This window comes from Equus quagga, chromosome 12 (assembly GCF_021613505.1).
Source record: "Equus quagga isolate Etosha38 chromosome 12, UCLA_HA_Equagga_1.0, whole genome shotgun sequence".
NCBI lineage: Eukaryota > Metazoa > Chordata > Mammalia > Perissodactyla > Equidae > Equus > Equus quagga.
This window is the reverse complement of record NC_060278.1, coordinates 64,029,383-64,056,941: the sequence shown is the minus strand read 5'-3', so window position 1 is coordinate 64,056,941 and position 27,559 is coordinate 64,029,383.

The window sequence follows — 27,559 nt, the reverse complement described above, 5'->3', positions numbered from 1 at the left end:
GGGCGAGGGGCTTCGTGCTGGGCATTCATGTTATTTTTTGGAAAAATTTGATCCCACCCCCCATCCACATTTGATTCATTATTTGCTCATTCTATGAAGTAGAATATGATTATAAAGAAATCGAAATTTTGCCTAACATAAACCAAGATCAACCTGTTTTATCAGTTTTACTTTGGTTATTCGATGTAGTAAATCACACACGCTGTCTGCTTAAACTGTGATCGCCTTTGAGAGGCAGCTCTTCTGATACGAATCTGCCTCCAGTGACAAGTGCCACCGCGGAAGGAGCTGCTCTGTACCCGGCTCTCACAACAGGGGCTGCGTGAATGACAGTTCTTTCTCCTGCTGCCTCACTTTCTATGAGACAGGAGGGAGGCGTCGATGGCAGACGTGGAGGCCTAGGTCTCAGGGGCTGGCGAGAGATGAAGAGGCGACACGTTCATCAGTAGGCCTGCACGTGGTCAGCCAAGCGGGCTACAAGGCATTCATTAGCACCAGAGAGACGCTGCTTTCCTTCCTACCAGCCTCTTAAATGGAGGTTGGTGTCCAATGAATTTGGCTTAGAGGGAGATCTCCTTCAAACTTCGAACCTGCTGGACCAACCTGCGCCCTTCAGGTAAGCCGACGGGTCTGATCTTAGAATTTGGCGATCCTCTCCCTTTTAAGCCATGTGGGTGGAGGGTTTTTCTTTCCAAATTTGCCCAAAGAAAAAGTAATACTAAATAACTCATCATTTAAGAGGGGATGAATTACTTTGAATAAATTAGCACCATGCTTTTAAAGTAACAGGATAGTAATATAGTCATCAGCCAACGATCAAGTCCACACTGTGTTTTGAGAAAATGAATGTCATGTCTCTCTCCTGTCACTGCTGGAGTGTGGACAGAAGAGGTTATCTGGGGTGCTACTCTGGTGGCAATCCAAGCAGGGGCTACAATTGTTTTCCCAATTTCTAGAAAATGAGGACGGGATGGTGAAATCCTCAACTGGCTAGAGGTAGCAAGCAGGAGGGATTCCAGGACTGCTCCCTGCTGGACGAAGTCACTGATTCTGTATATGGGCGTGGGAGGCCCAACGAGGGCCAGAGACAGGAGAACTTGGATCCGTCTTCCGCTGAGACAACACCCTGATGTTCGTGTGGATTAGGAATCGGGACCATCTTTGTTTACAAAGTCTGCTTAACGCATTGAAGAGAGGATGCAGGGATGTGCTAACCTGCTCATGTAAAGAACGAAGTCAAAGTCCAGTTGTAACTGTGGGTGGGTTAGCAGTTTATCTGAGCAAGTGCTAAACATTTGGAGAAGGCCTTACACATGACCTGGGGGATGGGAGTGGCACAGGGGAGCTGGATGGGTATTTAGAAAGTCTGAATGACTTGGAGAGAGATCAGTGACATAAATAGCTAGAAATGAGAAAGATGGTGGCCAGGTATGACTTTTTCTGAAGGGCCAGGTCAGTCCCATTTCTTGGTTACTATCTGAAATGATGACAGCCTTGTGGACATTTGTGTGGGACCAAGCCCCAAGCTTATGCATACTTGGCTATATAAGGACTGCCACCATCAACTCATGGTTTTCGACGGACCATCGGTGCCATGTGCTGAAAATTAAGAGAGGAAACTAGAAATGAGAGGTCAGGAAAGGAGGAAAATCCCAAACTTAGTTTTCCTTCAAACCTCAGAGTATTGGGTGGGTTCTTTCTCGCTCTGATGCTTGTGTATGTTCTGGGGCACGCTCTTGAATGTCCCCGTAGCCTGTTTAATCAGTAGGAAGCCTGACCAAGACTGTGTGTTACCATGGCGACTGGCACAGGACCTCCTGCGGGATCCTGAGCCCTTCCCTGTGAGGTAAGAAGACTGTGGGGAGACAGATGGACTTTACAGAGCAGCTCCCCTCTCTGTGGGCTTCGCCCTGTGGGGGCCTGCCTGTAGAGAGAAGCAGGGTTTGTCTCAATGAGTGCCTGAGAGAAGAATCCCACACGAGACTCCTCAGCGCTCCCCATGCCTTTAGGGAACCATTCTGATCCTCCAGGGGGCCATCCAAGGAGCGGAGGTGCTCCTCTGCAAGCAGGGTCCTGAGTGTCATTGCTCATGCCACGAGGGAGCCCTGACCATTGCCCTCTTGTCAAGAGCAAATCTCTCTTTCTTTAAATTTAAGCTCAAACTCTCCAGTACTCTGCTCTAAAGATAAAGCAAAGGGTTGGCACAGGCCATATGTACAAACTCATGTTTAAATACCCTAAGACAATGAGTACATACCTTAGCACCATTTTCTGTACAATAAATTTTATCTTTTTGAACTGTTTACTGATTGTCTCTACTTTTTACCTTCTTCACTTTGGCCTCCTTTTATGCAAAATCTTTCATCTCGTATAAGATGTAGACACACAGTTGATCTCTCTGTTTTATAAAGAAGTGACTTATTGCCAATCATAGGAAATGGCAGCAAGATTCCTCGCGGGATCTTAGGTCTTCCATATTTTTATGCAGAGGCATCAGGCAAAATGATAATAATAAGGAGCAGTTTAAGTCCCTCTAATATTCCAGACGCTGTACTGGACACCACACACATATTGTCTTAAATCTGCAAAAAACTCTACAAGGCAGAAGTTGCTCGTGTGGCACAAAAGCAATGGAGTCACCTGGGAGTCCCTGTAAGTCAGCTCCCGGGCTCAGTGGATGTTCACATCCAGACATCACAGGGTCTCCTTGGCGTCAGAGCGTAGACATGATTCTGAGCCCCTAGGTGAGTATTTAGTGGCAGATAAGCCCTCAGCAAAAACCTCTGACTGAATATGAGTGTGTGAATGATAAAGTCATTCAAGTAACCTTATTATCAGGTGTGTAGTCCACCTAGGCATTTCCACATGTTAATACGTATTTTAAATGTTATCGCATTTTTGACGGTGCATTTTTTTGACACATCAAGGGCCTTGGAGCATCGCTCCTGAATGCACCAGCTCCGGCCTCTGTGATGAGATGTATACACTTGCACAGTTCGCCGTTGTGTTCACCCAGCAGGTGCAGTTGGAGAACTTGGCCGACCCTGGTTTGCTCCTCAGGGCCAAGCATGGCCTCTAGCCTCGTGTGCTGCCATAGTTGGCTTTGAGAAAGCGAAGGAGTGAGAAAGAGAGATCGTAAGAATGAGACAGACAGACAGACAGACTTTGCTTGTCATACAAAGCAAGCAAATGGCAAAATCAACGAAAACTAAAAATATACTGTTTGATTTTCAGCATTGAAAGAACATGTAATGAATTATTTCTATGTTGGTATACACTTATGTACTTATCTAAATAAAGGGGTGTATGTGTGTGTGTAAATGTGTGTAGGTAGTAGATATCTATGCACGTGCATGTGTGTGGAAGTATGTAGATTGTATGTATATGTGTGCATGTGTGTAGATGTGTAAGTGTGTGCATGCATGTGTGTGCGTGTCCACCTCCGGCTGACGCTGTTAGTTGTCCACTGTGGAATATGCCATTGATGCCCCCCAGCTGCTGGGAGGATTGCTGCCTAGTCCCTGAGCTGTACCCTCCCTGGACAACTGCCCTTGGCTGGTGGGAAATGCCTCTCCTGGAGCTGCCCTCTGCTGTCCCTGCACCACAGGGTCTTCCTGTTTGCAAAGACTGCCTGATCCTGGGGCACAAGGGCCTGGCTTCCTGTCTCAGGCAGGACAACTCTCAGATGTCGTTTGTACTTCAGAGTAACCCATGGATTCCAGTTTTCTATGTGGCATAACAGCCACGCTCAACTAAGTGGCTTAAACACAAACATTTTATTATATGTCATGATCTGTGGGTAAGGGGTTTGGGCAGGGCTCAGCTGGGCAACTCTTCTGTTCCACGCGGTGCTGACTGTAGTTTCAGTATTGTTTAGCTGGCAGCTGGACTGGTCCTGAGTGTCCCAGACAGCTTCACATGCCTGCTGCCTTGGTGGGGACAGTTGGAAAGGCGGGCTTGGCTGGGCAGCCCCCACTCCCTGGTATCTGAGGTGTCTCCTTGTGGTCTGTCCGGCAGGGTAATTGGGCTTCTTATGTGACAGCTGAGGCCTCTGAGAGCAAGCTCTCCCAGGGACGGGGACTGGGAGCTGGCAGTGTCTTGAGACCTGACCTGGAAACCAGTGCAACATCACTCCACCATAGTGTCTTGTCAGAGCAGTTGGAGTCACGCCCAGGTCCGAGGGAAGGGCCACAGGCTCACCTCTGGATGGCAGGGGTGTCAGAGAACATGGTCCTCAGAATGAGGCTGAGGCTGGACTTCTGATGGAATCACATGTTGCTGGCCGCATCCTGATTCCTTCACTTCTTCACGGATTCTGCAGTAACTACTCACAGACAAGTGGTAGGTCTATACCTGGGAACTGAACCCAGGCCACTGAAGCAGAGCATGCTGAACTTTAACCCCCAAGCTGTCAGGGCTGGCCCAAGAATCTCCATCTTTGGCTCTGCTTCTAGAGAACCTGAGCAAGTGTCAACCTAACACCCATCCCTTGTCCTCCTGGTGATCAGAACCACAATTTTACTGAAGTTTATTGATGTAACCCCAGGCAACAGTTACCCTGTTTCTAGCTCTCCCAGCTTCCTTTGCAGCTGGGGGGTCATGTGACCCAGGTCTGGCCAATGAGAGCCCAAGGAATTCTGCTGTGGGGCTTCTCAGAGATCTTTGCTTTCTTGATAAAAAGGGACAGAGGTGTTTGACACTGCCCTTCCTTTGCCCTCTCTTTTTTTTTTTTGCTTTGAGTATGGTTATAATGGTCGGAGCTGCAGCAACTATTTTGCAAATATGAAGAAAAGAGAATATGAGGGCTATCAGCTTGCACGTTGTTAAGCCACTAAACGAATGGCACATGTATTTATCTCTGACTTGTCACAGGAACCCTGTTTTTGTTCAGGGCATTGTGTCATGTTTTCTGTCACTTGTCATGGCAATCTGAACTGATTATTGATGGAATATAAACCAACCAAACTAATAAATAAGGCACTGGGCAGGCTACTTTTTTGTAGTTAAAACTGTTACCCACTGAAGACGGGTATCTTTGCAAGATGACATTGAAGACACAATTTGAATAACTGGCTTCATTTTGGGGACATTTCCCCTTGAGTTTATGTTTGAAGTTAGTATAAACGCTAAAAAGGAAACCATCTGATCTACTTTCCTTTGCCAATTGTGGATTTTTTTCTGTGTTTAAACTACAATTAGTGATTGTCATTTCTATAGATGTATCAGAACCTAGATGTCACTTTCAAAGCATGGAAGAACGAATGAAATTTAGCTTGAAACTGATTCATTGTTCTCCATTCAAGTCTGTTCTCCACCACTCTGTCTGGATGAATTTTAATACGGCCCAAGGTCAGTGTCTAAATCACTCACGTTCAGCCTCATCACCGCTCCAGCTGTTTTCTTTCAATATGCAAGCTGCTGAGGAAGATGTTTCCTTCTGTGGGAATAACTTGCACCAGCGTAGAAATGAACTTGGGCTTCTCTCTATCCTCCCGAGGGAGGCGGTGGGCCAGGGCCTGGTCACACAGCTGCTAACTCTATGCCCCTGCCATTGGTTGTCTTCCCACCCAGTCTGGTTAATAAAGCCCTCTTAACATTGTGCAGACACCCTGGGGTCACCAGACATCACAGGACGGCATTGTCTTAGCTTGGGTTCCCTGCGTGAAGTGGATGCTGAGATGAGAGTTTTCCGGAGGAGAGTTTATTCAATGAAAATGATGCTAGGGAGAAGGAGTGAACACCGGGAGCGGACAGGTAAAGAGAGACAATGCAGGCTTGCAGTTTGAACAGGTTGCCTCCGTGGACAGCTGGGGCTCGCTCTCTCTGGGCTTCCTTTGGGAAGTCATGTCTTAGAATCGTCCACATGAGGCATAGGGGGCTGCTCGCCACCAGCTCCACGACCCAAATCCTCCAGGATGCCCCCTGGGGTGCAGCCTGCACTGTCAGGCAATGCATGTCTGAGAGCCAGGCAGGTTCCACAGGTGTACCTGCTGTGGCATCAGGGAAGCCCCAGGCACAGGGAGCAGGAGATGCAGGGTTTGAGGGAAGTGGGCTCTACCAGGGCAGCCCTTTGAAAGGGGACCAGGCAGCAATGGCTGGAGGAAAGGCGAGCTGAGAGGATACGAGCTGGGACACAGAAAATGCTCGAGAAAGCATCTAACGGGAGAGGTAGAAAAAAGCTTCATGGTGGAAACAAGGACAGACAGAGCATGTGTAAACTCATGGAGAAGTGAGCAAGTGACAGCACAGCTGGAACACCTCATGGCACATCTGGAAACTGGGAAAGACCATCAGGAGTTAGACAAACAAGACAAAGAGAGGGAAAAGAGGTGGGGAACAAAGAGTTCTGAAATCCATCAGAACCGAGAGACGAAACTAAACGATTCCCAAGAGAGGAAGGAAGAAAAGAAAGTTTACCGCGAAGGAACAGGAGTCAGCACGGCCTAGCAAGTGTCAGCAGCTATGGATGGCAGAAAATAATGGAGCGATGTCTTCAAAATTCCAAGAGAAAGTGATTTCCAACCAATAATTCCATTCCTAGCCAAACTGTCAACAAACATAGTATACAACATGTAGGTCTTAAAAATTATCTGCCAAGTGTCCTTCCATAGAAAGCTGCTAGAGCATGTGCTCCACCAAAACATGGGACTAAAACAAGAAACAGGAAGACAGAGGGGTACAACTTGAGAGAGGTGAAGGGGTTCCCAGGATGAGAAAGTGACCCCAAGATGACAGCTGTGCTCCAACCCCAGAGAGCAATCAGTCCTGAATGGAACAGATCAGAAAGACCCTGGAGAGACGTCATCAAGAAAATGGAATTGGTGGCAAACTTATTATTACCTTTGCATGATTTACACCAGGTGCCCACAAATTTTTTTTCTTAAAGGATCAGATAGTAAATATTTTGAGCCTTGCTATTATGGGGCGCCCAACTATGCCACTATATGGCAAAAGCAGCCGTGGACTAAACATAAACAAATGGGTGTGGCTGAATTCAAGTACAACTTTATTTACAAAAGTAAGAAATAGGTCAGATTTGACCCACAGGCCATAGTTTGCTGAGCCCTATTTTGGAGAACTGGGGTGGAGTCAGGGTATGAATTAGTGATGACAATTCAGAAGATGTTTTAACTTCATGAAAAACAAATTTTTTTAATGTACCCCCAAAAAGCAAAAGAATTGTGTATATTACATGGTTCACCTAGGAATGATCTTTATATAAGCACATTATTGGAAACCTTGAAAGCTTGTATACCCCAATTTATGATATAACCATATATGGAGCATGGGAGGATGGAAATTACATATGTGAAGGGGTGGGTGTGGGTGAGGGAACCCTGTCTGCTGTGGTGGGAAGCCGATGGGCGATGCCTGGAATGGAGAATCCAGAAGAGCAATAAAACCATGTGGTTTAGATCCACGCCAGGACACCTCAGTAACAAGTGGCTAAGGTTGGGAAGGTGGGCTCTGGGAAGAGGACTTTGGGGAGGGTGTGGGGGCCAGGAGAGGATGTCCAGTCTGCCTGAGCCCGCCTCCGGGGCCCCACAGGCACCTTCCTCAGAACAGCCCTCCTGGGGGCAGAAGACACAGCCAGTAGGTGCAGTCTTATAGCAGAGGGCTAGCCCAGCGGGCGGACAGAGCTTGGATATGTGGGCAGGGTGTCTCCTGCGTGTGCGCGGGGCAGCTCGCAGAGCGGTTGAGGGGGAGGTGGTCCTGGACTGGGGCGGGTGAGGGGATGGTTCTTCTGGCAATGCCACATGCCGTCATGGAACTCCTAGGATTGTAACAATTGTGGGACATTTGAAGGTGTTTTTGTCAAGGCTGGAGGACACAGATATTTTATTTACTAGTTTGTTTCATTGATTTATAACCTTTATTTAAGCCCGAGGTAGGCGAGCTCTTGTCCCATGCCCTGCAATGACAGGGCACTCCTGGCCGCTTTGCCCAGTACACGGAGCAGGCTATCAGGTGGGGAGAAGGAGTCGACTGGAACAGAATCTGGAGGACTGATTCAAGCCCTGTGCAGGGCCTCACCTGCGCTGCCCGCTTCAGGGCAAAGGTCCAGCCCAGGGGGCTGTTGATGCCTCTTTCTGTCTCGGTCTTGTCTGAGGTTGCTCCGAGAGGTCACTGCTGACTCAGGGACAACAGAGCAGAGACCTGGAGGAGGGTAGGGTGCGTCTGGGGGGTGGAGTTGACTGGGGTGGAGTTCTGGACCAACGCAGGCACAATTTGGGGTTGCTGCAGGTGTGTCTGTGGGCGTCACGAAGCGGAGGCCAGCAGCGTGGAAGGGTGCGGATGCACACGGGGCTGGGTGAGCTCCGGTCCTCCGTGTAAAACGGCACCAGCTCCGCTTCAGTGGTGTCTGCAGGTCGGGCCTGGCCGTGCATCTCCTTCATTCTGGACCGAAACCCCATGCGTTATTTTGTCCCACTTCACCTAGAAGAAAATTCAGGTCCAGAGGAGAGCTCTGGAGGCCGTGGGAGCTGCTCTGGGTGACCCCATGGTGAGTCCCAGGGCCTCCAGGGGGTCTCCGAGCCTCAGGGCCTCACTGGGTGTCGTTGGACAGAGCAATTCCTACGTGAGTGCTGCACCTCTGGGCAGGAGCTACGAATCACACTGCACCCTTTGGAGGAAGGCTGAAAAAAGAAAAAAGAATGAGCTTCTGCTTGTGCTTCATGTCTTTGATTTGGGTTTCAGTAACCTCCTTGGTAGTCAGGGCATCCTGACTTGGGTAGTAGCTTGGGGAATCTTTATAGTACAGCTTTGCTCAGAACCTCGAAGAACTCATTTACACATTCTGGATCCATTATTATGGGAGATCTGGGATAAATTGATGCCCAGTATCACTGAGGGCAATCAAACTACAGAAATATCACATATCTTACCCAGATTTAAACAGCCAACCAGGGAGCAAATGAGCTGGGTATCCAGAAGGTGGACAGTTGAACCCTACTGTGTGCCTGGGCGCGTGCCAGCTGCCCCTTGAAAGACCCACAGGCTACGTCTCTGTCCTCAGTGAGCAACTCTTGGCTGGAATGTGTCAACCCACAACGTCCTGCCAAAGCAGAATTATTGAGGACAGAGCAGTAGCCTGGGAGGAGAGCCCTACTCAAGTATTTAAAAGTCCCAGGGTGGAGACGGAACCAGTGCCCAGAGCCAAGCAAATTCACTTGTTCCGCTTGGCAGATTCGCTTTTCTAATCTCTCACACAGGACAAGGAGCCCCCGCCGTGAGGATGCTGAGAGATTTGCAGGTGCTTCAGGCAAAGTGCCTCTCACTGTGCGGGTCTGCGCCCTGCAGGCTTCACACTGCCCTTGACGCTGGAATACGGACAGGCCCTCTTGGTGTGGACAGCACCCACGTGAGCCCGAGAACCTAGTGAAGAAGAGCACCTGAGAACCACAGCTCAGGGGGACCAGCGCCGTCCAAGCTGCTGCGAGGGACATTTCTGTATCTGTGCTGTCCAAGACAGCAGCCACAGCTACACTGAGCACTTTGGATTTGGGACAGCGGGACAGAGCAGCTGACTGTAATTTAATTTAATTCACATTTTAATTTAGCCCCACACGGGTAATGGCTGCCTTCCTGGGCAGTGCTGGTCTAGACCACAGAGTGTAAATGAAGGGATGCTTGTTCACGCTCAGTTTCATCTTCCTGGGACATGTTCTCTGCATCCTAGATGCCATGCCAGCCCCTCACCCAGGCTGTCCTCTGAAAACCCGGTGCCATGCAGAGTTCCCCGGATCAGAGGTGAGAGCCGCCTTGTGCAGCGCGCCCCCGTGCAGCCGTGTCCCAGCTTGTGCCCTGCGCGGAGGAGGGAGGTGTGGAGGTTCCTGAAAGTGTGGAGTGCGGGGAGCACTGGTTACTCTGAGGCGCTGTCCTCATCACAGAGGCCTGCTGTTGCGCCTTCTCCATCGCGTCTGCTGGCTTTTCGCATCCTTGGCCGGGGCCTGTCTCCAGTCAGGGAAGTGAATACCGGCTCAGGGGTGAGGACTGCCAAGACACACGGCAGTAGGTGCAGGACTGGGGGGCCCCAGCTCCTGGTCCCCAGGGCCCCTCAGCTGCTTCATAAGGAGGGGACGCCGTGTCTCCAAGTCCCGGCCGCACTCTCCCACTTCTCGTGCTGTCCAACGCAAGCCGTTCTCTCTCGGGGCAGTTAGCCGGCAGCCGACTCATTAAAAATTTTTTTTTAATTCTTTGAATGAATTTCTTCTAATTCCCTAAGATCAAAAAAATATTATATCGTTTATTTTTAAAAGGTGTTGAAAGTGAGCATGTAGCTCTTCATGTTTTAAATGATTAAAGAAATTAGGTTAAAAAACCACTAATTAGGAAAGCAGTCCTAAGCATGTGGTTGTTCAGAATCTCTTTCCAAGGGACTGGGTTGAAAGGCTGGCATTTTTCAGCTGCATTTCACTAAACTCCCAAACCCGCTCAACAGCTCTGCAGGCGCAGTCCTGACACCCCGGGCTGGTGGGAGAGGAGCCTGCGCTGCACAGTCAGGGGTCGTCCTGGGTTCCTGCTGTGTGCACGCGGATGGCAGGAACAGGGCAGAGCCCCTGCTGGGACACCTGCTATTGTGCGTCATTTTTACATGAATGAAATGGCCATTTGGGCGACTTGGGGTGGCGCCTGCCCTACAGTAATCTCCCCCTTTTCTTGGCTTGGTTTGCTCTTGCCTCCTGGGGGTGTTTATTCGCAAGGCCGCGAGGTCGCCTGCCCTCAGCGCACCAGCAGCGCTGGGCACTGCGCGCCCAGGTCCTGCGCCCAGGGCGGTCCTTCACCTTCCTTAGGCTGCAGCGCCCGGGACGAACGTGTTCATTTCACCTCTTCTGGTTCCCGCTCTGGCGGCGGTGGGCTGCTTCCAGGACCCTCTTCCTGCTGGCCACTCAATAGGACCTCACTGTGACCACAAGGCCCCCTCCCCCCAGATGAAGGTGGGAGCCTGTGCCCCAGGTTGGGTTTTCTTTTCCTTAAGTTTATATTCAGGAATGTCCTCAGAATTTGGCAGATGTCCACAGGGAAACAGTGTCCACTGTGAAAGGTGTGTTTTTCCAGCAGTGGCAAAATTAGTGCCTGGAAGGAGGGGCTGTGAGGGAGGCAGGGTGGAGAGGGTGGTAGGGGGAGAGGGCTGGAGGTTCTTGCCTCCGGAACACAGAAAGCAGCCTGCTCTTGGGCAGTGGGTCTCTAGCCTGGCCTGCGGGCTTGCTAACACACTCCGGGAGCTGTGGTGGGGCCTAAGGATTGTCTTTCCGCCACCTTCGCTGGTGTTGCTGCTGCCTGGTCTGGGAGCCACTTGGAGACCCAGCCGTTTAGTTTGATGCTCTCGGGTAACATACTCCACAGCTGGAACTTATAAAGGTTCCCAACTGATTGCTGGAAGGTGAGCCTGCCAGTGCAGAGAATGGGAGCAGCAGAGTGCCAGTCACCACGGCCTGGCCCTCCACGGTGACTCAGCCATATCCCCACATCAGGGTTATCGCATCCTCCTCTTCCTCATCACTCAGTTAGGAACATCGGTCCCTTCTCTCGGCCCCACACTCAGGAAGCAAACTCCTTGAGTCCGACTGCAGCCCTCTGTCCAGAGCCCGGCCCTGAGTCTGTTTCTGTCCTACCCTCTGCCTTGCTTCTAGGTCCAGCATCTCCTCCCTGGACTATTCAGGAGCCGCCTGATTCCCACCCTTGGCCAATTTCCCATTTCTTTTTCTCCCCTTCCACCCACACCACCAGGAGAGCTTTCTGAAACGCAGATGGTACCTTTGTTGCTTTAAGAGCTTCCACAGCTCCTTCGGCTCTAGGGACAAGCCGTGGAGTCCTGTGTGTGCCCTGGAGGGGCCTCTCTAAGAGCCTGTACTTGAGACCCCCGCTACATCTCCGTGGCACAGCAGCAGCAGACCCCGCCTGCCTGGGCACAGCCCCTCGTTTGGGGCCTTTTTGCTTGGAAGTACTCTTGCTTCTCCCCGTAGAAAATGTGCGTTCGCCTGCCAGGGTCTGAGTCAGATGCCCCGGGATGGGGAGGCTCTGATTCAGTGCGCCAGAGAGGGGAGTGGGCTCTGATCTCCCTCCTCCCCGAGGTGGGGCGTTCGCCCTCCAGGCAGTAGCAGATCTAACTGTTCATGGTGAGGGGCTTATCAGCATCCCAAGCTATTAAAATGTGGCATTCACATGTCGTGGGCAGGATGGGGCCTGAGCAGATTCCCAGGTCACAGAGGCCACCAGTCCTGTGGGATGATCCAGGGGCCTGCCTGTGCCGGCTGCCAGTGAAGGGAGGACCTTGCCCCTTGCCCAGCTCCTGGGCATAGCCAGGGTCCTGCTCACTCCATCAGGAACATGAGCTCTCCTGGCCTCATGGGCTCCCTGGTGCCAGACCTGGAGAGGGAGCACTCTCAAAAGGGCTGATCCCACCCCACTCCATCCTCCTTAGGCTGGGTTCAAGGTCACATAGTTTATTTTGGAGGTGAGGGAACAGTGGCACAGGAGGGGCAGGGAGGCAGGGGGAAGGCGGCCAGTGAGGGTGTGTTGATAAGCCACTTACCGTGATGGCACCTGGGGCTTAATCAGGCAGGGAAATCTGGAAAAGGCAGAGATTCCGCTGCGCCTTGGGGGTCTCCCACTGGAGGATGCAATGGGTTGAATTGTGCTCCCCAAAAATTCTCTGACAAGGACTTGAGTTGAAGTTCTAAACTCCAGCACCTGTGAATGTGACCTTCTTTGGAAACAGGGTCTTTTTGGGTATAATCAAGTTGGACGAGGTCATTAGGGTGGGCCCTGATCCAATACGACTGGTGTCCTTATAGAAAGTGGAGAGAGGCACAGAGACCCAGACACAGAGGGAAGAAGGCCGTGTGAAGATGGGGCAGAGCTGCAGCGATGCTGCCACCAACCATGACACCCGGGGCCACTGGAAGTTGGATGAGGTGAGGAAGGATCCTCCTCTGGAGGGAGTGTGGCCCTGCCAACACTTTGATTTCAGACTTCCAGCCTCAGAACTGTGAAAGAACAACTTTCTGTTGCTTTAAGCCACTCATTTGTGGTACTTTGTTACTGCCGCCCCAGGAAACTGATGCTGAGGGGTGTGTGGGCCGCACTGTTTGTCCGCGTCTCATCTTTATGCTCCTGTAGTTGGGGTTCAATACATATCTTATTGTTTCCTTTTTAGAGGAACAAAACCCTAGAGTTGGCCTGGGGAAGGCAGGGCCCCGCAGTCGATCAGGCCCAGAGCGCCTGGGGTGTGGGTAGGAGGCAGGTGCAGCCCTGCTGGCTCCTTAACAGGTCTCCCCAGAGCAGGCTGGGTCCCACAGGGAAAAGGGGGCTGCTTTTTCTGATGCGTGTGGCTGCAGGTGTCCTGGGCCGTGTGGCTGCCTGGAAAGAACTCCTCTTCCTCATTCAGGCAGGAAGCACCAAGTCCCTCTCTCCTGTCCTCGCTCAGTGAGGACGAGCAGCAGGTAAGCCAGCTCCACATATGCAGCTGCCGGACCTGGAGGGGGAGATGCCACTGCGCAGGGCCAGTTCTCCCTGTCGCTCTGGGGTCTGCCCTGTCCAAGGCGAGCGTGTGGCCTGCCTGGGGTGGGAGAAATTTCCACAAAGAAATCGTCTATCTTCATGGCTGTGTTTTTCCTCTCCCATTCAAATCGTAAAGTTCTCTCACATTTCTTTTCGGTCACTCAGGTTCTAAGTCCCACAATAAGATATCTCTCCCTAAAGCAGAGATTCCCCCCCAACTCTGTCCTCCGACCCTCGGAAATCACTCACGATGGCCCTCGCGTTGCTGGGTTAGATGTTCCTGAACTGCATTTAGGGGAATTGGGTTTCTTTCACATTCTCACTCTGTCTCCCATTGTTTTTTCTTATTTCACAGCTCCTTATGTTCTTCTTTCTTTAAATCATAGATAAACTTTCACGCAAGCATCAGTGTTTACGAAGCCCGCCGGCCTCCGTCACAGAAGCAGCACAGAGTGATTGAGAAGTCCCAGGCTGGGGTTCCGCCGCTTGGGGAGCCTGTCCCACTGCAGGCTGGCCACGTGGCCTTCGGAGAATCACCTCCCCATCTACACCCAGCATCTTCCCCTGTGAATGGGGATAAAGATTGTGTTTTGAGGACTGAAGGAGGTCATACGTGTCAGGGACTTGCAGCAGTGTCTGGCATACAGAGGATCCCATCAAGGTCATCTACAAGAGGGACATAATTAAGCAGAGCCGGCGTAACACACACCTTCTCTCACACGTGCATATGTGCGGGGGTCGACGGGGAGACGAGGGAGGGACAGACCCAGCTACAAAGATCTTTGATCCTTCAGAGCCAGCGCTAATCCAGTGAAACAAGACCTATGTGGATGTTACCTCTGCTCTGCATTTTACTCCATCTCAGTGGAAGTTTATTAAAAAAAAAAAAATCAACTGAGTAAATTTTAAAGGGCTTATTGGCCTCACTCAGTAGTTCAGGAATCAGGCAGCATCCAGTCCAGCAGACGGAAAGGAGCCCCAAGGAACTGGACAAAATGAGAGATTTTTAAATTTTTTTTACTGAGGTCGTAGTAGTTTATAACATTGTGAAAGTTCAGGTGCATGTTATTCTTTGTTTGTCACCGTGTACACATGCCCCTTTACCCCTGTGCCCACTCCCTACCCCTTTTCCTCTGGTGACCAGTAGTCTGATCAAAATGAAAGCCTTTATAGGCAGAAGGGAGCAGGAATGAGGAAGCTATTCCAGGCAAAAAGAGGGTTGGAGATTGCAGGTCCCTCCCCTTTAGGGGATGGCAGAGGTCTCTCAGGCAGGTCACCTGCCTAACGCTGATCAGGCAGTTCCTGATTGACTGGTTTAAGATTCCATTCTGGGAGAGCCAGAACTGTGGCTAAGTCTTGGTTTGGTGACGTGAGGCTTAGCGTAAGCGACTCCCTTTTGGGCTTGTTATCTTGTTTTTGACAAGTTCCTAAATGTTACATGGCTACAAGGACAACAGAAGGCCCTTGAAGAAATGCTCCCTCAGGAGAATGGCCCGGACCCCTGGAGTCAGGCGCAGCGGAGAGAGGGCGCCGAGTGAAGCTGAACCCGTCGGGATCCTGGGCTCTGATGTCAGGCAATCATGGGTTTTATTGCTTTTGGCAACCTATTAACTCTGGTACCTCAAACAAAAGGCTTCATTTTTCTCTCCCTTAGTTTTCTCAGCTTTAAAATGGGGTTAATCGTGGGTCCTGCCTCACAAAGAAGAGTGAGAACTTTCGAGCAAACAACATCGTATCGTTCGCTCCTGGACCTCAGCATCAGGACAGGTGCACCGGGGCCTGTGTGCCCACAAAACCTCACTCCCCCTGCCTCTGTCACCTGATTCCACAGGAAAGACTGCACCTGCTCCCGTCGCCCCCTGCCTCCCCCCAGCTCCCCCCTACTTTTGCCTTGGCTCCCACCTTACCTGTGAGTCCACAAGGGCAGGGCCTGTCCTGGGACCTGGCAGGCCCTGGAGAAGGTCTTTGCGCACAGCCATCAGGCCACACTCCGGAGCCCGGCGCCCCTCTCTCCCTGCTCCCGGCGGACACTGCTGGGGGCTGTGGTCAGGGAGGGGGCTTCCCTCCCAGCTGCGCACATCTGCTGGTCCCAGCATTTCTCCTGCAAGCGGGTTAACAGATCTTCCCCGGCAGGTTATTCTGACGGCACAGAGGTACACCGCCCCTGCTTGAAATCTCGTGTTCACTCATCTTTGCTCAGGGCCCTGAGGCGTAGATCTGAGCCAGATGCTGCTTGCTTACTGCTACAGACTGGGCGTTTAGGAGGTGATTCGGTCACGAGGGTGCAGCCCTCATGAATGGCATTTGTACCCTCAGGAAAAAGGCCTCAGAGAGCTCCCTCAGCCCTTCCACCAAGTGAGGAGGTAGCAAAGCTATGAACGAGGAAGAGGGCTCTGACCAGACCTGGAGCCTGGCGCCCAGCCCCAGCATTGTGAGAGGCGACTCTGCCGCCATAAGCACCCAACCGGCGGTGGTTCATTTCAGCAGCCAGAGCCTGACACTCGGCCCCATCCTCACCAGGACAGTGGAAGTGAAGGTGGCCTTCTGGAACGTGTTTCTGAACATGGGCACAAGAACACGTTCTTGGAGAAGAGCGGGGGACCCGGAGCGGGTCATGGAGAACACACCAGAGCCGAAGGTGCCCAGGGCCGACCTTACTGTGCGCTCTGTTTGAGGACAGTTGGCTGATGGGACAGAGGGACACGACCAGGGATGGCCACACTGGTCAGTCCAGAGTGGGCCTCCTGCACTCTCCAGGACGTCTTCCTTTTGTCCACAAGAACTACCTTCAAACTACCTTCAAAAGTGAGTTTGGTTGGGGCCGGCCCCATGGCCTAGTGGTTAAGTTCAGCACACTCCACTTCGGCGGCCTGGGTTTGGATCCTGGGTGTGGACCTACACCAGTCAGCAGCGACCATGCTGTGTTGGTGACCCACATACAAAATAGAGGAAGATTGGCACAGATGTTAGCTCAGGGTGAATCTTCCTCAACAAAAAGAAAAACAAAAGAGAGAGAGTTCAGCTACTTTGCAAGTGAAGACTTAGATCAAAGGATACTCAAATAAGAGTGATAATAATACCGTGAAAATAATAATAATACCCACGCTTCTCCTCTGTGCCAGGCATCTCCTCTAACTTCACGCATAGACTAATCATTTGGGTCTCACATTCTCTGTGAGTAGTTACTGCTCTCAAGTTTCCTCCAAGCAGGAAATTCTTCTCCCAGACTCCGCACGGCTCCCTCCCCACTGCACTTGAGGGGCACCTTACCAGAATGCCTGCCTTTTCTATGTCTAAAATGACACCTGCCTCCCACGCAAACCAAGGATTCTCTACCCTCCTCACCCCTGACCAACTGCACTTCAATGTATTTATTTATTATTTCTCCAAGGTGCCACCACCGCAGGAAGTAAACTGCACCTGTGTGGTCACATCCTACCCCTCCACCCACCCCCCACATTTCCTGCTCTTCTGGGGCCATCCTTCTTCATTTCAAGATATGTTAGTCTCTGTTATTTATAATCCGACCTCCTGGCACCGTCCAGTTTTCAGAATGGTCTCTCCTGTGATGGTACAGGCTTGAATTAGGGTTTTAAGGAATCTTACTTTTTAAAAAATTTTAAAACCTCTCTCTGAGAATATTTTTATTTGAATGAGTTTATTCTCCAAGCATCCAAGTCAGGCTTCAGATTCCATTAATTTGTCTTCTAAAATAAAAATGATTTTAAAAATAAATCACCAATTAGATTATATGTCTTGTGATGTCATTGTTATTTGTGTTTCTTTCTTTCTTTCTTTCTTTTTTCCTGGATTGTCCCTTTTCCTACTGATGTGTGTAAAGACCTATTTTTCGCAGAGTGGCAGGTCCCTGACAGGTGATGATTAAAAATTCCACTGAGCAACCTGATGAGGCATGAGGGTTGGTACACAGATGTGTTGATCAACACGGAGCTTGCTTCTGTAAGAAGTTGGGGCGAGGGCGGGCAGTGCTGTCCACAGTGAGGTGGGAAGAAGATGGGAGCAGAAGGTTAGGAATGGAAATGATCTTTCCGCAGATGGGGATGTTGACACAGGATTATTGAATTCCGCCTTGCCGAGGGAGGCAGTGACTGTGTCGTTCTGGTCCACAGACTAGATCACAGGATCATGAAGTGATCCCCTGGATTCTTGCAGATTCTCTAGAACTCATCTGACAGGTAGCTGGTCATTCAGCTAATGTTTGAACCCTTCCAGCCATCCTGACCTTCAATGCTTCAGAGCAAGGTCATAGTGGGCCAGTGACACCAAGAACCGTGGTCAGTAATGACTAATAATCAGAGGAGGAGGAAATCTCCCATCCTCAGAAACCAGAGGAAAGGAAACGAGGATGGGTGGACTGTGGATAAGATTTGGGGTTGAGGGTTTGGAAGTTGATAGAGTTAATACTTGGGTGTCTCGACTCATTAGTGAATTCAGAGTCAGGGTTGAACACTGGGAATGGATTGGGCCTGGTTGAGTCGGGGGCTAGAGGCAAAAAATGAATATTTAGAAATAACAGAGGGATCTAATAAAGACAAAGGAGTGCGTGGATAGCTTTAGGGACCACACTGAAGTTGGGGGTGGTTTCATGGCTTTCATCTGCACAGTTGTGAGTTTCCTCCAAAATTGTGACCCTAACTCAGGGTAATGATTTTCCTGGAGTAGAAGGGAAATGGTACCAAAAAATCAAAAGTGCTTGAGTTTTCCATTTAAATGATCAACCTGGAGTACAGTCTTCTTACGAGGGAGGAAGTCTGGGGTATTTCAGGAGGGAAAACCCAGCATATCAGGTGAGCATAGACCTCAATGAGATCATGAAACAGTATCGAGGAAGTTGGTGAGAAAAGCCAGAAAGAGAGATGATTCTTCAAAGAGCGGCATGTTGGGTTTATGATTTCTGAAGTAGAGCCATGCTGGGTGAGAACGTGTCGTGTTCTCTTCATGTCACTCAGGGGAAATACATTTGAAATATATTCGGCTTCTTTTCTCCAACAAATGACATTCCAAATTGTTTTTTAGGCTGTGTTTGTTTGGGGTTTTTTCCTTCTGAAAACTGTCTTTCTAAGTTGTCTGATATCTATTTGAAAAAGTGCTACCCACCCAAGGGTTAGAAATCGAATGTTTAGAAAACAACATCAACAACAACAGTAGTAGTAAGAGTCTGGATGAAATTATTCCCCTCCCTGAGTGGAATGTGGAAGTGATCACTTCCTAGGAACAAGGGAAAGGTGGAGACAGATAATGTAGCTCAGGTCACCTCCCACCTGGGACAGGAGGAACACCACAAAACAATTTAAAAAACAAGTCAACTGGATTTTCTTGTTCATGTTCATCAGGAACAAAAACAAAAAGCAAAACCCTGAGACCTCAGCCTTCCCCCAGGGCCACTTTCTCATCTGACCCTGGGTGTCGAGGACGTGCTGACAAGTGGTCAGTACTGGCCGCCTCCTACTCCTTCCCTGTACTGACCTGAGCCTGGGGTGACACCCAGATTGCCTCAAAGATTGTCCTGATCTGGCCCCAGAGTCACAGTGGGGTATGGCTGTTGTAGGCCTTGCTCTATCCCTTCACAACAGAGGGTAGACACACAGTATGGGGTGAAACTTCCCCACATCTTGCTTGGTTTGACTCTTTTCCTCCATTGCCCCATTTTCCTTGAGAACTTGCCCAAGGTTTCTGAGCTTATCACTAGATAATCTAAGTTTGCCTGCTTTGGCAATTGATGAAAAATCTGTCCCTCTGGTCACCTCCAGCCAGCCCCTGAAAACCAAGGCTAGACTCCCAGGTGTGCCATTTCTCCTCTGAGAGTAAATGCATTGCATACACAGGCATCATTCCTGGCTGGCAGGAGTCCTTTTCCTGAAAACCTGAATGTGACTAGGCCTTAGTTGTTGAACCCAGCCATCAGCCCCAAAGTATCCAGTCATCCTGACATGAAGCTCAATTTCAGAGCAAAAATGTGAACTGTAGGAGTGACATCAGCATCATGGTGGAGTGAGCTCTTCCCCTGGACTCTCCCTCCTAAGATATAACCAAAAGGACATTCATACACCAACAGAGGACATATACACATCACAAAAGGCATCTGAGAGACCCATGCAGCCATATGCCTGAAGGTGGTGATGGGGCTGGATCCTCCAGAGGAAGTGGAAGCTGATCTGCAGGAGCTCTGTGGAGAGAGACAGGTCGCGGTGGTGGGAAGTGCGCAGGTGGAAACAGCATCCCGTCCTCACCCAATACTCCAGCCCCAGAATCATCCAGAACATGGTGAGGTGAGCGTGGCAGTGGTGGCGGGGAAGTGCACAGGTGAGGGAGGTGCCCCATCCCTGCCCAGCACTCCGGCCCCAGGATTGCTTGGAGCAAGGTGCAGAGAGCTTGGTGGTGGTGGTGGTGGGGAAAGTGCACAGCCCCAGAATTGTCCAGAGCGCAGTGCAGTGAGTGTGGCAGAGGTGGGGGGGAAAGCATGCAAGTGAGGAAAAGTACCCCGTCCCCACCTGGCACTCCAGCTCCACTATCACCCAGAGCATGGAGCAGTGAGCAAGGGAGTGGCAGCTGGGAAAAGGGAAAGTGCACAGTCCTGCAATTTCCCAGAGCTCCATACAGAGATACAAGCAGGGGGTAGGGGAAGCACTGGGGAAGGAGAGTACCCCTCCCTCTGCCTGGTGCTCCAGATCTGCCATCAATCAGTTGCTCAGACAGAAAAGCAGTCAGTGGCCAGAGCTGGGGAGCCCTGGTTCATGTTGGGCCCAGAATACACAACGCCTGATCTCCACCCAGTGGTGGTACATGGCAGCTGCGACAAGATAAGAGCTCCATGAGGAGGCAAAAATCCACTCCGTTAAGCAGTATGAAAAAGTATGTTAAATCTCCAGACCAGAAAGGAAGTAACAAGTACCCAGAAACAAACCCCAAAGTCACAGAAATCCATAACCTAAATGACAGAATTCAAAACAGCTACCATAACAAAACTCAATGTTTACAAGAACACGCAGAAAGCAAATTAGCAAATTCAGGAGCTTCTTCACAGAGGAGATTGAAACCATAAAGAAGAACCAATCAGAATTGTGGGAGACGAAAACCACAGTGGATTAAATACAGAAAAATCTAGATTCCCTAAACAACAGAGCTGACAATATGGAGGAGAGAATCAGCCAGTTAGAGGATAGAACTATAAAAATGCTTCAGATGGAAGAGGAGAGAGAATTAAGACTAAAAAGAAATGAAGAAGCTCTCAGAGAAATAGACTCAATCAGGAAATGCAACATAAGGATTATAGGTATTCAAGAGGGGGAAGAGAAGGAGAATGGAATAGAAAGCCTGTTCAAAGAAATAATAGCTGAGAACTTCCCAAACCTGGGGAGGGAGATGGAAATCATGTGAAAGAAGCCTTCAGATCTCCTAACTTTGTCAATGTAAAAAGACCCACTCCAAAGCATATAGTAGTGAAACTGGTAATAGGCACAAAGAAAATATACTAAGGGCAACAAGGCAGAAGAAAATAATTTACAAAGGAACTCCTATCAGGCTTTCAGTGGATTTGTCAGCAGAAACCTTACAGGCTAGGAGACAATGGAATGATATATTCAAAATCCTGAAAGACAAAAACCTTCAGCCAACTATACTCTATCCAGTGAAAATCCCCTTCAGATATGACAGAGAAATAAAAACTTTCCAAGATAAATAAAAGTTAAGGGAGTTCATTGCCACAAGATCCTCCCCCTACAAGAGATCCTCAAGAAGGCCCTTATACCTGAAAAAAAAAAAATAGGAAAGGGGCTACAAAGCCCTAAGCAAAGAGATGAATAGGCAGGCAGTAATCAGAAAATGGCAGCTCTCTATCAGATCAGCTTAGTAAACACTCAACTTTAACATCAAGGATAAAGAAAAGGTAAACATCAAAACAAAAATGATCTCATCATTTTAATCACAAACTCACAACACAAGATGGAAAAAGATATGACAAAGATAACTTAGAAGAAGAAGAGGAAAGAGGTGGAATCAGTATAGGATAAGGAAATGAGAGGCAGTCAGAAAACAGACTATCTCAACTATGAGACTTTTTTATACGCACCTAAGGGTAACCACTAAACACAGAACTAGAATAGAGACATTTCGGATAAACAAGGAGAAAATGAAGAAAACCAACAGGGAAAAATGCCTAATTAAATTGGTAGTCCGAAATACACGGATGAGAAATAAACGAAGTACACAAAAACTAGGAAACATGTGATAAGATGGCAGTATTAAGCCCTCATATATCAATAATCACTCTAAATGTAAATTGATTGAATTCTCCAATTAAAAGACACAGAGTGGCAGGATGGATGAAAGAACAAGACCCAACAATCTGCTGCCTCCAGGAAACACAGCTCAGCTCTAGAGACAAACATAGGCTCAGAGTGAAGGAGTGGAAGACAATATTTCAAGGTAATGGCAGACAAAATAAAGCCGGTGCTGCCATACTTATATCAGACAAAGTAGACTTCAAGATAAAACTGGTAAAGAGAGACATAGAGGGTCAGTATATAATGATAAAAGGGACTCTCCACCAATAAGACGTAACACTTATAAACATATATGCACCCAACACAGGAGCACCAAAATACGTAAAGCAACTATTAACAAACCTAAAAGGAGATATCAATGACAACCCAGTAATAGTAATAGTAAGGGACCTCAGCACACACTTACATCAATGGATAGATCATCCAGACAAAAAGTCAATAAGGAGTTAGCGGACTTAAACGAAAAACTAGACCAGATGAACTTAATAGATATATAGAGAGCACTCCATCCAAAAACAGCAGAATATATATTCTTCTCAAGCACACATGGAACATTCTCAAGGATAGACCATATATTGGGAAACAAGGCAAACTTCAAAAAATTTAAGAAGATTGAAATCATATCTACTGTCTTTCCTGACCATAATGTTTTGAAACTTGAAATCAACTGCAAGAAAAAAACTGGAAAAGGAACAAAAATGTGGAGACTAAATGACATGCTACTGAACCACCAATGGGTCATTGGAGAAATAAAAGGAGAAATCAAAAAATATTTGGAGGGGCCGGCCCTATGGCTCAGTGGTTAAGTCCATGCACTCCGCTTCAGGGGCCTGGAGTTTCACCGGTTCAGATCCTGGGTGCAGACATGGCACTGCTCATCAGGCCATGCTGAGGCTGTGTGCCACATAGCACAACCAGAGGCACTCACAACTAGGATATACAACTATGTACTGGGGGGCTTTGGGGAGAAGAAGGAAAAAAAAAGAAGATTGGCAACAGATGTTAGCTCAGGTACCAATTAAAAAAAACATATTTGGAGACAATCAAGAATGAAAACACACCACACCAACCCTTATGGGGTGCAGCAAAGGTGGTCCTAAAAGTGAAATTTACAGCAATACAGGCCCACATCAACAAACAGGAAAAGCTCAAATAAATAATCTCAAACTACACCTAACAGAATTAGAAAAAGAACAAACAAAGCCCCAATTCAGCTGAAAGAGGGAAATAATAAAAATTAGAGCAAAACTAAGTGAAATTGAAACAAAAAAAGACTGTAAAAAGGATCCATGAAACAAGGAGCTGGTTCTTTGAGAGGTCAAACAAAATTGACAAACCCATAGCCAGACTCACTAAGAAAAAAAGAGAGAAGGCTCAAATAAATAAAATTAGAAATGAAAGAAGAGAAATTACAACAGATACCACAGAAATACAAAAGATTATAAGGGAATATTATGAAAAATGATGCTCCAACAAACTGGACAATTGAGAAGAAATGGATAAATTCCTAGACTCTTACAACCTCCCAAAACTGAATCAAGAAAAAATAGAGAATCTGAATAGATCAATCACAAGTAAAGAGATTGAAACAGTATTCAAAAACGTCTGCAAAAATAAACGTCCAGGACCAGATGGCTTCTCTGGAGAATTCTACCAAACATTCAAAGACAATTTATTACCTATTCTTATCAAACTATTCCAAAAAATTGAGGAAGTCGGAAATATTGCTAACACATTCTACAAAGCTAACATCACCCTGACCCCAAAGCCACAGAAGGACAATACAAAGATGGAAAATTACAGGCCAATATCACCTATGAACATAGACACAAAAATCCTCAACAAAGTATTGGCAAACCCAATACAGCAATAAATTAAAAAGATCATACACCATGATCAAGTGGCATTCATATCAGGGACACAGGAATGGTTCAACATCTGCAAATCAATCAACATGATACACCATATTAACAAAAGGAGGAACAAAAACCACATGATTGTCTCCATAGATGCAGAGAAAGCATTTGACAAGATACACCATCCATTTGTGATAAAAACTCTCAGTAAAATGGGTATAGAAGGAAAACACCTCAACATGATAAAGGCCGTATATGACAAACCCACTGCCAACATCATATGCAATGGGGAAAAACTGAAAGCCATCCTTCTGAGAACAGGAACAAGACAAGGTGCCCACTCTACCACTCTTATTCAACATAGTACTAGAGGTTTGGGCCAGAGCAATTAGGCAGGAAAAAGAAATAAAAGGCATCCAATTAGGCAATGAAGAAGTGAAACTCTCGCTGTTTGCACATGACATGATTCTATAGATAGAAAACCCTAAAGAATCCATTGGAAAACTATTAGAAATCATCAACAACTACAGCAAAGTTGCAGGATACAAAGTCAACTTAAAAAAAGCAGTGGCATTTCTATACTCTAATAACGAACTTACAGAATGAGAACTCAAGAATACAACCTCATTTACAATTGCAACAAAAAGAATAAAATATCTAGGAATAAATTTAACCAAGGAGGTGAAAGGCCTATACAATGAAAACTATAAGACATTACTGAAAGAAATTGAGAATGACATAAAGAAATGGAAAGATATTCCATGTACACGGATTGGAAAAATAAACATAGTTAAAATGTCCATTCTACCTAAAGCAATCTACAGATTCAATGTAATCTCAATCAGAATCCCAATGACATTCTTCACAGAAATGGAACAAAGAATCTTAATATTCATATGGGGCAACAAAAGACCCCGAATAGCCAAAGCAATCCTGAGAAAGAAGAACAAAGCTGATGGTATTGCAATCTCTGACTTCAAAACATATTACAAAGCTATAGTAATCAAATCAGCATGGTACTGGGACAAAAACAGACACACAAATCAATGGAACAGAATTGAAAGCCCAGAAATAAAACCAAAAAGCGACGGACAGCTAATCTTTGATAAAGGAGCCAAGAACATACAATGGAGAAAGGAAAGCCTCTTCAATAAATGGTGCTGGGAAAACTGGACAGCCACATGCAAAAGAATGAAAGTAGACCATTATCTTTCTCCATAAATAAAAATAGACTCAAAATGGACCAAAGACTTGAAGGTAAGACCTGAAACCATAAAACTCCTGGAAGAGAATATAGGCAGTACACTCTTTTGACATCAGCCTTAAAAAGATCTTTACAAATAGGATGTCCACTCAGACAAGGGAAACAAAAGAAAAAATAAACAAGCGGGACTTCATCAGACTAAAGAGCTTCTGGAAGGCAAAGGAAACCAAGATCAAAACAAAAAAACAACCCACCAACTGGAAGAAAATAGCTGCAAATCATATATCCAACAAGGGGTTAATCTCCATAATATATAAAGAACTAACACAACTGAACTACAAAAAAACAAACAACTCAATCAAAAAGTGGGCAGAGGATATGAACAGATATTTTTCCAAAGAAAATATATAGATGGCCAATAGGCACATGAAAAGATGCTCAACCTCACTAATCATCAGGGAAATGCAAATCAAAATTACACTTAGATCTCATCTTACACCCGTTAGAATGTCTATAATCACCAAGACAAAAAATAATAAATGTTGGAGAGGTTGTGAATAAAAGAGAACCCTCACACACCGCTGGTGGGAATGCAAACTGGTGCAGCCACTTTGGAAAACAGTATGGAGATTTCTCAAAAATTAAAAATAGAATTACCATATGACTCAGCTATCTCACTACTGGGTTTTTATCCAAAGAACTTGAAATCAACAATACAAAGAGACTTATGCACCCCTGTGTTCATTGCAGCATTATTCACAACAGCCAAGACCTGGAAGCAACCCCAGTGCCCATAGACCATTGATTGGATAAAGAAGATGTGGTGTATATATACAATGGAATACTACTCAGCCATAAAAAAGACATGATTTTCCCATTGGCAGCCACATGGATGGACCTTGAGGGCATCATCTTAAGTGAAATATGCCAGACAGAGAAAGACAAACATCGTATGATTTCACTGACATGTGGAAGATAAACAAACTTACGGACAAAGAGAACGATTTAATGGTTACCAGGGAGAAGGGGGGAGGGTGGGTGCAAGGGGTGTAGGGGCACATTCATATGATATTTGACAAATATTAATGTACAACTGAAATTTCACAACGTTATAAACTATTTAGACTACAACAAAAAATTTTAAAAAAAGAAAAAACTAAAACAAAAAGTAACAGAATAATAGACACAAAATTCAGAACAGTCCTTACCTAGTGGGAGGAAAGAGCTATAGATGGATATGCTTGGGAAGGCTCTCATGGAAGACTTCAGTGACATTAGTAGTTGTAGGTGGGGACGCATAAGGACTTTTACTTTTCACTCTACACCCTCATATAATGTTTACATTTTTTACTCATGGGCATATTTTAAAAACAGTTTTATTCGGGTACAATTGACATGAAATAAATGGTTTAAAGACTACACTTGGACAAGTTTTAACACATATATACACCCGTGAAACCATCAACACAATCAAGATAATGAACATATTCATCATCCTCCAAAATTTCCTTTATGTCCCTTTGCCATCCCTGCCTGCTGCCCTTGTCATCCCTCCCACCCCGCTCCGACCCCCAGGCAACCACTGCTCCACTATTATGTATTACTTTGACATTTCCCAGACTTTTTGCATCCTTTCTTCTTTCCTTATCTGGTTATTTAAAGCTATCTATTTCCTTTGAAACATTTATCTCCCACTAGTTTTAATATGTACTAGTTTCAGTTCCACGGATTTTTTTAAATTCAATTTTTTTTGACTTCTGAGTTATTTAGAAATATTCTTTTTAGTCTACAAATGTGGAAGAGGGTAGGTTTTTTTTTGTTATTGGTCTCTAGTTTAATTGTATTGTGATTACAGAGGCAGAATAAAAAAGTGGTTAGGAATATGAATGTTAAGTCTGAACTCCCTCAAACCCTAGGTCCACTATTTGCAAGCTGTGTAATCTCGGGCTTAGATTACTTAACCTCTCTGCCTCAGTTTCTTCATCTATAGAATGGATGATAATAACAGCTGCTATGTCATACTGTTGTTAAGAGGATTAAATGAGGTAATAATCATAAAATGCTTAGAACAATGTTGGGGCATAATCAGCAGTATATAAGTGATAATAATAATAAAAATAATGAAATAATCAGAAAAAAATCTGAACTGTATATATTTCTGTGAAGCTTCTGGAAAATGGAAGTTCACCCCCCTTTTCATTTGTTGGTGATGATCTGGGGAAAGGCTGGCAGGGAACTGTTTTCCCAAAGTCTTACCTGCTCTAGGATTGTAAGAGCAATTCCCAAACGTCAATCCAGACAGCTCATCCTAGCCCTAAAGTCACACTCGTGGTCCTTTGCTGAGGAAACAAGCACAACTGCTCAAAGTCAGGCGGCTTCTCCTGGTTTCGGTGACTGTGTTGCCTGGATATTCTCCTCAGATCCTGTCAGCATTACTCCTTACTGCACCCACTGCTCAGTGACCAGCTCCACAGAGCCTCCCACTGACCTCACTGCCATGGGGCCTCAGGCTGGGCCACGCGTCCCTCACGTCCAGCCCTGGGGCCCTCCGACACAGCTGTGCGCGATGATGCACACTTGGCCCTCAGCACAGAAGTGCTGGGGAGCCTTCCGGTTAGGGTGGCTGCATGACAGTCCCCCCAAAGCACAGTGGGTTACAATAACCACATTCACGTGGCTGAAGAACCTGCGCT